We start from the raw sequence: 9,964 nt of genomic DNA, 5'->3' as shown, positions 1-9,964 counted from the left end.
TACATAGATTTCTCTTAGATTGTGAAGATAAACTATGGTACAGTGGTGCCCCGCTAGACGAAAATAATTCATTCTGCGAGTATTTTCGTCTAGCGGGTTTTTCGTCTAGCGAAGCGGCAATGCAAACCGCGGTTTTCACTAGACAAAAAAAAAAAAAATCGTCTTGCGAGGCAGCCCCATAGACAAATTTGTCTAGCGGGGCAGCCTTCCGCTAGACGAATGCCTTCGTCTAGCGAGTTTTTCGTCTAGCGGGGCACCACTGTATTTGTTCTGCCTCTTAGGTTATGATTTTCTATGTGACAAGTTTCCCTACAAGTCACACTTTCTATTGAAGTAATGGGTATGCAAAGTATGCTCATCTTTTAAAACCCAGTAAATGTAGAGCAAAGCTTAGGGTTAATTTTTTTTTAAAAAAAATACCAACAACCTTAAAAGCCATTGTGTCCTAGTTTTAACCGTTACCCCCATGCTGTTTCCCCTATCTAAATTCACCTCTGCGTGCGGCATTGTTTTTATTTGCCCTTCCATTCCTTTTTTAATATCTGCAGCTCCAGAGAGAGCTAGAGGATCTTCTTTCTTTAAAATGGGAAACACAGCCATCATCTGCCAAAATTATTCTCCGGGAAAGATTTGAGCAAGGTAACGTCTTTTTCCATTCAGAATATCTTCAGGGCAGCAGAATACTTTAGTGGCTCTGTAAGAACAACAGAATCTGTGAGGCTGCTCCAAAAACTTTCTGAGCACTCAGAATTCAGGCAGGGTGTAAAGTTGGAGGAGGATACACATTTGAATAGATAAGAGCTCTCCAATCATTGGTGGGTGGTGTTCGTCAGGTCAATATATATTCCTTTCTAATATATTACGGACATTCAGAGATATCTGCAGTGTGTCTCTTTTGTTCCGTGTACTTTTCATGCAGTGCCCTTTCTTTCCCATTGCCTCTATGGTTTGTACCACTGTATGTGTGGCAAAATCAGTGCATGCCATAATGTTGTAAATTAAGATGCTCACCCATATCCTAATAGTGGGGTAAAGGTAAAGGGACCCCTGGCCGTTAGGGCCAGTCACAGAGGACTCTGGGGTTGCGGTGCTCATCTTGCTTTATTCGCTGAAGGAGCCGGCGTACGGCTTCCGGGTCATGTGGGCAGCATGACAAAGCCGCTTCTGGCGAACCAGAGCAGCGCACGGAAACGCCGTTTACCTTCCTGCCGGAGGTATTTGTCTACTTGAACTATGATGTGCTGGCAGAATCAGGGACCAAGCAACGGGAGCTCACCCCGTCACAGGGATTTGAACCGCCGACCTTCTAGGCTCAGTTTCTGGTAAACATTCAGAGTTACTATGGCCTCCTTGCATCGTGGTTGTGCTTCATTCCATAGGTTGTATCAACGGAATCCTTGGGAGTAGCGAGCAACTTCCGTGAGCTTGGTGCAACATCCCCTCTCCCTGCGCATCTCCCGAATCTGCAACGTGGGCTCCCCAGCCCTACCAAACAGATTGCAGTTTGTGCAGAGAGAGAAGGGAAGGTATGTTGCACACTTGGAAATTGTTCTGGGTGCACAGTTCTCTAGCTGGACGTAACCCTGCATGTCTGCACTGCATCCATGATTATGCTGCCCAAGTGAAGAATTCAGATTTGCCACAAAATTATCAGCTTTGCTTGTTTTTCTATTCCTCTTTTGGACTCTGTTTGGTTTTGGGGTTGTTTATTCATTTACATTTTTGCCCCACAATTTCTCCAAGGATCTTGGGGTAATATACATGATCCTGTTAGGATTCTTGCTCTGTGCTTGCAGTCATGGGTTTGTTGTCTATCACATGACGGTGTATATTTTCATTCCAAAGTATGGAAAGTGATGGAGACAGGATGTTTGGATTACTGTGTTTCCGTGATGGTGATGTGGGACTATTGTCCTTTGTTCTTTCTCATTGCTGTCTGATGAGAATGAGGAAGGAGCTAAGTCAGAATGCTCCAAGTGTATTATATGTAAATAAAGTAGATTAGCCAAAATGCTGTGCTACTGAGTTCTGTTACGCAAACTGCTAACATTCTGCAGATCCTAAAGCATGCTAATGCCTTTTGGTATCAGTTGCTGTGATGTTCAGGCTGGAGAAAGCTTTTGAAGCTCTCGTACGACCGACCAGGAGGGAGAGAACATGCCAGTAGGGCATGTTTCTCTGCCAGGGTCCAACACACGAGTAGGACGATCCTAACAGATCCCACCATTGCCTCTTGTTCTCATAATAGCTTTCTGAGGTAGTCTGTGGTGAGAGGGACAGGCTCAAATTTTATTAAATTTTCTGTTTTACAATTTAAAACACTCTTTTTACACACTTAAGATATCAATGACATCCCTTTTTGTCTTTCCATGGTTCATTAAACATATAAATAGCTGCATATTTTACAAAAAAACAACTATGCCAATTAGTATCCCTTTATTGCATCCATCAAAACTTATTTACATATTTACACTGTTGAATTTATCTTAATGCTGCCAGCGTTTTCAGCTGTACACAGTTATTTCCCATATATTCAATAAACGTTTTGCAATCTTCTTTAATCTTTTAACTCTCAACGTGAAGCCCGTAGATAAGGCCTAAAGCATTCACAAAGTACCTCATGGAATCTCAGAAGCCAAAGAGGCAATAAGTGGCCTTCCACAGCTCATGTGAAGGATTGCAATTTTAATCTATGCTTTCCCTCATTTTTAATATGGGTATGGTAACAGGAAACAGAGCAGAGGGTAGGGATTGTAGGGGAGCAGGAGGAGGAGAGTGGAAGTTCTGTTGCCCCCACATAAGTCACTCTATGCATTGATATTGTCCATCAGCCCCATATAACTCCTCTGCAAAGGGAGCTGCAATGGTTGCCAGTATGCTACCAGGGGCACCCAATGTTTTGCTTTTAGCATTAAAGCACTAGACAACTTGGGACCAGGGTACCTAAAGGAGCACCTTAACCATCTATTGCTGCCCAGCAACTGTGCGCCTGAGATGGGGCCCTGCTGAGAATACTGCATGAGTCAGAAGTGTGCTTAGTTTGTATGAGAAATTGGCTTTTAGTAGTGTAGCTCCAGCCCTCTGGAATCAGACAGGTGCCTAGCATCATAATGTTTAGGTGTCTTCTTGAAGATGTTTTATTTAGGAAAGCTCTCCCTTATATGTGACCCAGTAATTCATCTGTAGGAACGGTTTTATTTATTTTCTGAATATATTATTTTTGTATTTTATATTTTTGTACATAGCTTGGAGGGCCCTCGGGCTTTTAAGCAATTTATAAATTTGTAAAATAAATTTTGAAAATTATGTGCACCGATTGTTTCAATTTCCTATTTGCACCAAAGGTAACAATCAGAATATATTGTACTGGGATGTTTTTACAGATTCCCGAGTTGGAAGATGCAGTCGGCTATGTTCCTCTCTGTACTCTACTTTCTGGGCCCCCATATTGTCTAACCTAAATGCCAGTAGCAGCCTTCAGCAGTGCATGCCTGGGGCCTAGTCTTTTGCTGTTGCTCTCCTCTATGAAAAAAGAAGCGTGGGTCTGCATGCAGTGTTAACTTTTGTGCATTCTCGTGAAGTGGCCCAGCAGGCGGTAGATGGGGATGTGTGTTGCGGGGGTGTGAGCATGATGACTGCCAGCCACAAAACGCTTGTTCCTGAACTCCTCAAAGAGCTGCATGCCCTTGGCCGCCCAGACGTTCTCGTCATGTGTGGAGGCGTCATCCCTCCCCAGATACTGTGCACCACCAACCACAAGATCGCTGGTTGTGAGATGATTTAATGGTTCCCACTGAGGTGGGGTCTCCATCTACTTCCTCCTCCTCCTCCGCCAGGCAAATTAACACCATTGAAAGGCTTGTCTAGCTATTAAAATATGCAAATCCTCCAGCAAATTTTGGAAAGCGTTGTAGTTTATAGGTTTAGGGTTTGCAGAACAACGCAGTTGAAAAGCAGCCTCCCAAAAGCTTTCTAGAATGGCCAATATAATCAAATAATTTAAAAATCACGTTTAAATATAAAAATATTCATGAGCATTTTAAGGAAGAAAAAACGGACCAGTGTACTTTACTGACATTTAAAATATACAATCATTTATTTATTTTCAGAATTTGCTTTTTTGGGGGGGAGGTTATAAACAAGAATGGGACACGGGTGGCACTGTGGTCTAAATCACAGAGCCTAGGGCTTGCCGATCAGAAGGTTGGCGGTTCGAATCCCAAAACGGGGTAAGCTCCCATTGCTTGGTCCCTGCTCCTGCCAACATAGCAGTTCGAAGGCATGTCAAAATGCAAGTAGATAAATAGGTACCGCTCTGGTGGGAAGGGAAATGGTGTTTCCGTGCGCTGCTCTGGTTTGCCAGAAGCGGCTTAGTCATGCTGGCCACATGACCCGGGAGCTGTCTGTGGACAAACGCCGGCTCCCTTGACCAGTAAAGTGAGATGAGCGCCGCAACCCAAGAGTCGTTCGCGACTGGACTTAATGGTCAGGGGTCCCTTTAAGATAAGATTTCTTTATTGTCGTTGTACAAATACCCCTATAAACAAGAATGAGGTTATACACATGAGTATACTGTACCAAGTTTTCTTATGTCATTTGTATATCACAAAAACAGCACAACAAATGTGGAAAAATATCAACAACATATGTTTCATTATTAGTGGTCAATGTATAAGTTCTTGGTTCCTGAATTGGTTTAAACAATTAGGAAGAAGAATGGAGGAATGGAAGAAAGGGGGAATGGCGTGTGGGGTGGGGTAGAATTTGCTTTTCTGCTTTGAATCTCTTGACCTTGGTATAATTGTGGCACCTGGCAAAAGATTCATATAGAGCCACAAATCTGATTGTCTTGGAGCAGAGGTGAAAATGTTCACCACTTTTGATGATTTCATTCTTAATGTTAGATAGGATAACACCTAGAGCAGAGATTGCTTGAACCTGTAGTCACTCGGACTTTGCCCACATGGCGGGGTTTGCGTAGGCGAGAGCACCGCTGTTTTCCCCATAGCTAGCATACTTCTCCCTGTGCGCTACCTCCTGACCTGTCATTGCTAAACTCTGCTCATTTAGCATGTGTTCTGCAGAATTTTGCTTTACAAAGTTTGCATGCCTGTTTTATGTCTGTTTTTCTCCTGCACAGGATTGTGACTTCCTCTATGACTCTGGTGTTTCCAATATATTTGGCCCTGGAACCCGAATCCCAAAGGCAGCTGTCCCAAGTTCTTGATGGAATTGAGAAATGCTTGGATAAGAGGCAGCAATCTGTGTAAACCTCTGTCTCGTAACAAACTTTATATCTCAAGGTGAACCTTCCAGTTTGTGTTGATGCATTGTAATCTTTTGATAACAGGAAGTAATTCATACAAAGTAATCTACAATGTCTGGTGTTGCCTTATGCTTTCTAAGAAAGTGGGAAATCATCTGCAATATTATTACATATGTATGTAAAATCTATCAAAGAATCTAAATGAAATGAGTAAATCTTAAAATTTTGCATATAAGACTGCATTATATCTGAAATACACTTCGGATCTTTTAAAATGCAAATTACAATTGAAAATAAATGTTACTGACACTGAACAGAGAGGTGGTGAAATTATGTCCTGCTGTTTCATACTGTTTGTTCTCATGCCCTTCTGATCAGCAAGCCCTAGGCTCTGTGGTTTAACCCACAGCGCCACCTGGGTGTTAAGCAAAGGTCTTTTCTTATTCTTCAAGATGCCTGTGCCTCTTGAGACTCCATCATTGACACCTGAGCTCAGCATCACATACAGTCCAACAAAAGCACAAAAACAAATGCCAAGTTCACTAACATTACAATGTCTTTTAACGGCATAACTACCTCCTATGCCAGCTATTAATGTAGCAAATTCTAATTTACCCGGTAGTCCATGTGCTCAAAATTCCTTGAGATGCCTCATTTCTTGCTGGCAGATCTTTCTTTTAAAGAACAGAGACCTCGGAATTCATCATAAGGATTCTGAAAGCAGTTTATTATAAACTTCATAGGAATTACTGCCCTTGCAGTGTTTCCCTGGGAGATTTCATGATCTGGGCTCTGGAGCAACCTTTTCAAATAAGACTTCTGCAGCTGCAGCTGATGCATTTGGAACTTCTCCACTGTCTGTCTTTCTGAATGAAGAAATGGGTGTGTTATCCCTTCCTGACCAAATCACTGACACATGGCTATTGGTGGTATGCTTGGCGCTAAAGTAAACTTTCTGACTACAGCAGCACCGGAGGCGCTTAATTTCACGCTGGAAAGTTTTGCTGAAAGCATAGTAAATGAAAAGGGTTGTAGGCTGTTGAGGATTTAGCAAGAAGACATGGCAACAAGGTAACGATGGGCGGTATTGCTTCACTGGAGTGAAATGTTGACCGGAAGCTGACTGCAGCATATGGTTTCCATGCACTGAGGAATCCCACAGAATACACTTCTGTTTCAGTGTATCTGAAGAAGTGTGCATGCACACGGAAGCTCATACCATGAACAAACTTAGTTGGTCTCTAAGGTGCTACTGGAAGGAATTTTTTTATTTTCTCCTTCTCTATCTGTTATTTTGAATCGGTGAGAGAGAAATGAAGGATTAGTTCCTTAACATTTAAGAGATATTTAAACAATTGGCTCTTGCATTCATTTTAGGCAACCCTTCAGCAGTATAAAATAACACAAGATCAGGATAAGAAATTGAGAACAGCATCCTTTGTGTTTATCAGATGCTTTGCATCTTAATGGAATGTCACCTGTTTAAAATTATAGTCCTATAGAAGAAAATATGTCAGGCTTTAGCATTTTATTGCTTTCATACCCATGAAAAACGGGAGTTGCTCAATGTCTGTAACACAAACTATAAACGAAGGCAAACACACACAGGTCCACAGGTGCACTTTTGTGAAATATTCCTGCGTGAGAAATATTTCCCTTAGTGAAATATTCCTGCGTGAGAAAAGAGAAAAGGGTCATGTTGTCTATATATGTATTTATTTAAGTAATACTTTTGTCTGTACAATTCAAAGCACCATATCATGGGTTCCCTGGTGGTCTCCCATCTGGGCACCTCAGCAGACCTGTCAAGTGTCCCTATTTTCCAGGGAAGGCCCCAGATTTACAGAAGCCATTGTGACACCTCCCTCTCACTGGTCACCAGAATGCAAAAGGCCTGTGGCTCCGTTAAAACTTCAGGAGGGGCGTCCTGAAGACTTGGGATCCAGCGGGTACCAGACGTGCCGTCCCGGCTCTTGAGTAGACCTAGTAAGGTCTGCTTAAGCGAGCGGGGCTCCGGTGCGATACTGAGGATCTACCACTTTCCCGACTACACGAAGCAGCGCCGGCTGGCGGTTTATGAGCACTTCGCTTTTCCTCGATTTGGATTTAAAAGAAGGACTCTGTAAGTACTGAGCAAAATTGGCTTTTAAAATTATCGGAAATCTGGCTTATGAAGAGAGATTAAAAGAGGAAGTATGTCTCTCTCTGACAGCGGCAATATCAAAGTAACATTTAAGAGCTGCAGCCGCGAAAGACTTGTTTTTAAGTGGATCGCTGATTTCGCAAACTGTAGAAAACCCTGTTTGGGGGTAAGAGTGAGTATTATGATTTATTTCTTCCTGTGGATTATAATTTTAAAAGGAGAAGATACCGCTAACCCTCTGGGTTAAGGAGTTCGGGTCAGATAGAGAATGGCCGCCATTGAGCTGAATTGTAATGCGTACTAGGAAAGTTACTGAGACCCCATCATTTCCTGTTTTTCAAACCTCACGGTGTCCTTGAACCTGAGAGGATGAGAGACACAACATTGACAGATTTCCAGCAGAGGGTGTTAGCAGAGTGTGAAGCTCTTCAACAGAAATGTGAAGCTCTTGAGCAGAGAGTTACAGAAAAGTTTGCCCAGATTAGAACTGTTTTTGCGAACAATATTATGAATTTATCGGATGAAAAGGTTGAAAAACTGTGCAAAATTACTGAAGAAGAGGTGGACTACAAGGATGTACAACCAGTAAAACAAGAACGGCTCTTTAAGTGTGAGAGACTTGGAGCCCAGAAAATGGACAGATTAGAGAGCTCTTGGAGTGAGAGACCAAGAGTTCAAGGACAACAACAAGGAAAAATGCAACAAGTAACAGAGTACAAAGAGGAGATACTTTATGGCTATTTCAGAGTAGTAGCCCACCAAGAAGAAAAGAGAAACAACCCGGGAAAGAAGAATGTACAAATAAGAATGTTATGTCCAGAATTGGGCATGGTGGAAATAACAAAAGAAGAGGAAGGAGCTGGAAAGAGCACTTATGGGGGGAGATCTGTGGGGGATGGGAAGGAAAAGGGGAAGGGTTAGAATGGTCAGGAAAGGTATGGGGTGAAGGTTATTTAAAGGGGAAATAAAAACAGCTGACCTGGTAACTCCGAAACCAGAGGGGGGGAAACGGTGTAAGAGAACTGGAAGAAATGCAAAATTATTTGAAATGATGTGAATAGATAAATATTTGAAATTGGAATCAGAGGATATATAAGGCTATAGTAATCCGAAGTTAAGATGGGATATAAGAAGTTAGAGTTGTGTAATGTTTAGTTTATTAAGAATAAGATTATAGGTATATGATGATTGTGATTAAGATTAAGAATAGTTGTGATAAGGAAGATTTCACAATGTTATAAAGTTACTAAAGAAGATTAAAAATGAACGCAGAAGAGGGGATGTGAGGAAGTCCCAAAGTAATGCTTAAAAAGAGAATAAGGATAGTTAAATAAGTATGTTAGTTTTTTTTGTATTTTGTAGTTTTTTTGTAGTGTTTGTTGTATTTTGTGTGTCTTTATTGTTAAAATTTAATAAATTCTTATTTAAAAAAAGAAAGAAAGCAGGGGCAGGCAGGGGCGTAGCAAGGGGGGGCGAGGGGGGCGGGCCGCCCCGTGTTCCATAATGGAGGGGGTGACAAATTAGCAAGAATTTTTTTGGGGGGGAATTGGAATTTTTTTTTTGAATTTTTTTTAATGCCTGCTCCGAAGGTCTTATCTTACCGTACTAGGGATTATATAGCTATATTTGAAATTTCATGCATATCGGTTAATATCTTGACCCTCCTCCACCAAAATAGCTGTTCACTTGGCAGTTTTCCTATGTCATGAAGGCTGAAATTTCAGTTCAGAGAACACTTACTGTTTCCAACCCTAACCCTGTGGAAAGCCATCTAATTAGACTTTGAGAGGTTTTTAGGAGGTAATTTAATTATTGTTTGATTTTATACCAATGTTATGTATCTGGTGTTAGCCACCCTGAGCCCGACTTTGGCCGGGGAGGGCGGGATATAAATAAAAGTTTTTTATTATTATTACTTGTTATTCCTTTGTAAGAAAATATGAAATAATGTAAAACCATTTTTGCGGGGGGGGTGTCAATGGGGGGGGGTTGACAAGAAATTTTCCGCACCGGGTACTGCCTGACCTTCCCATGCCTTGGGGGGGGGGGGGACGACAAAAAATTTCTGCCCCCGGGTACCAATTTACCTAGCTACGCCCCTGGCTGGGCAGGACAGCTTTTATACGGACACCGTGAACCACAGAACCTGACCACGGAGTTTGCCATCGCTCTCTACCAACGCTGGGCAGAGCTCCACCACGGAAGGAAGCTTGCCATTTCCCCAGTGAGCGTGTCTCTTTCTTTGGGGCACAAGGCAGAACACTGGCCCAACTGCAGCATGCTCTGGGATACAGGACTCATGGGAAGGCAACCTTCTGAGCAATGCAGGCTGTCGTGAGCTTGGACTGTCCTGGTAGGGAAAGCATATAAAAACAAAAGCAAGTCATACAAGGGTCCTTACTTCTGAGTTAACCCCCTTCCATGCCATGCTCTTCACTTCAATGGGCTTTACATGTGCATGCTACACCCTTACATTCTCCCCCCCCAAAAAATAATAATTCTGGGCACTGTAGTTTACTACTCACAGAGTTGCCAGTCCCAGCAACACTTAAGGA

Source organism: Lacerta agilis, chromosome 3 (assembly GCF_009819535.1).
Source record: "Lacerta agilis isolate rLacAgi1 chromosome 3, rLacAgi1.pri, whole genome shotgun sequence".
In the NCBI taxonomy this organism is placed as follows: Eukaryota; Metazoa; Chordata; class Lepidosauria; order Squamata; family Lacertidae; genus Lacerta; species Lacerta agilis.
This window is presented reverse-complemented; position numbering follows the sequence as displayed.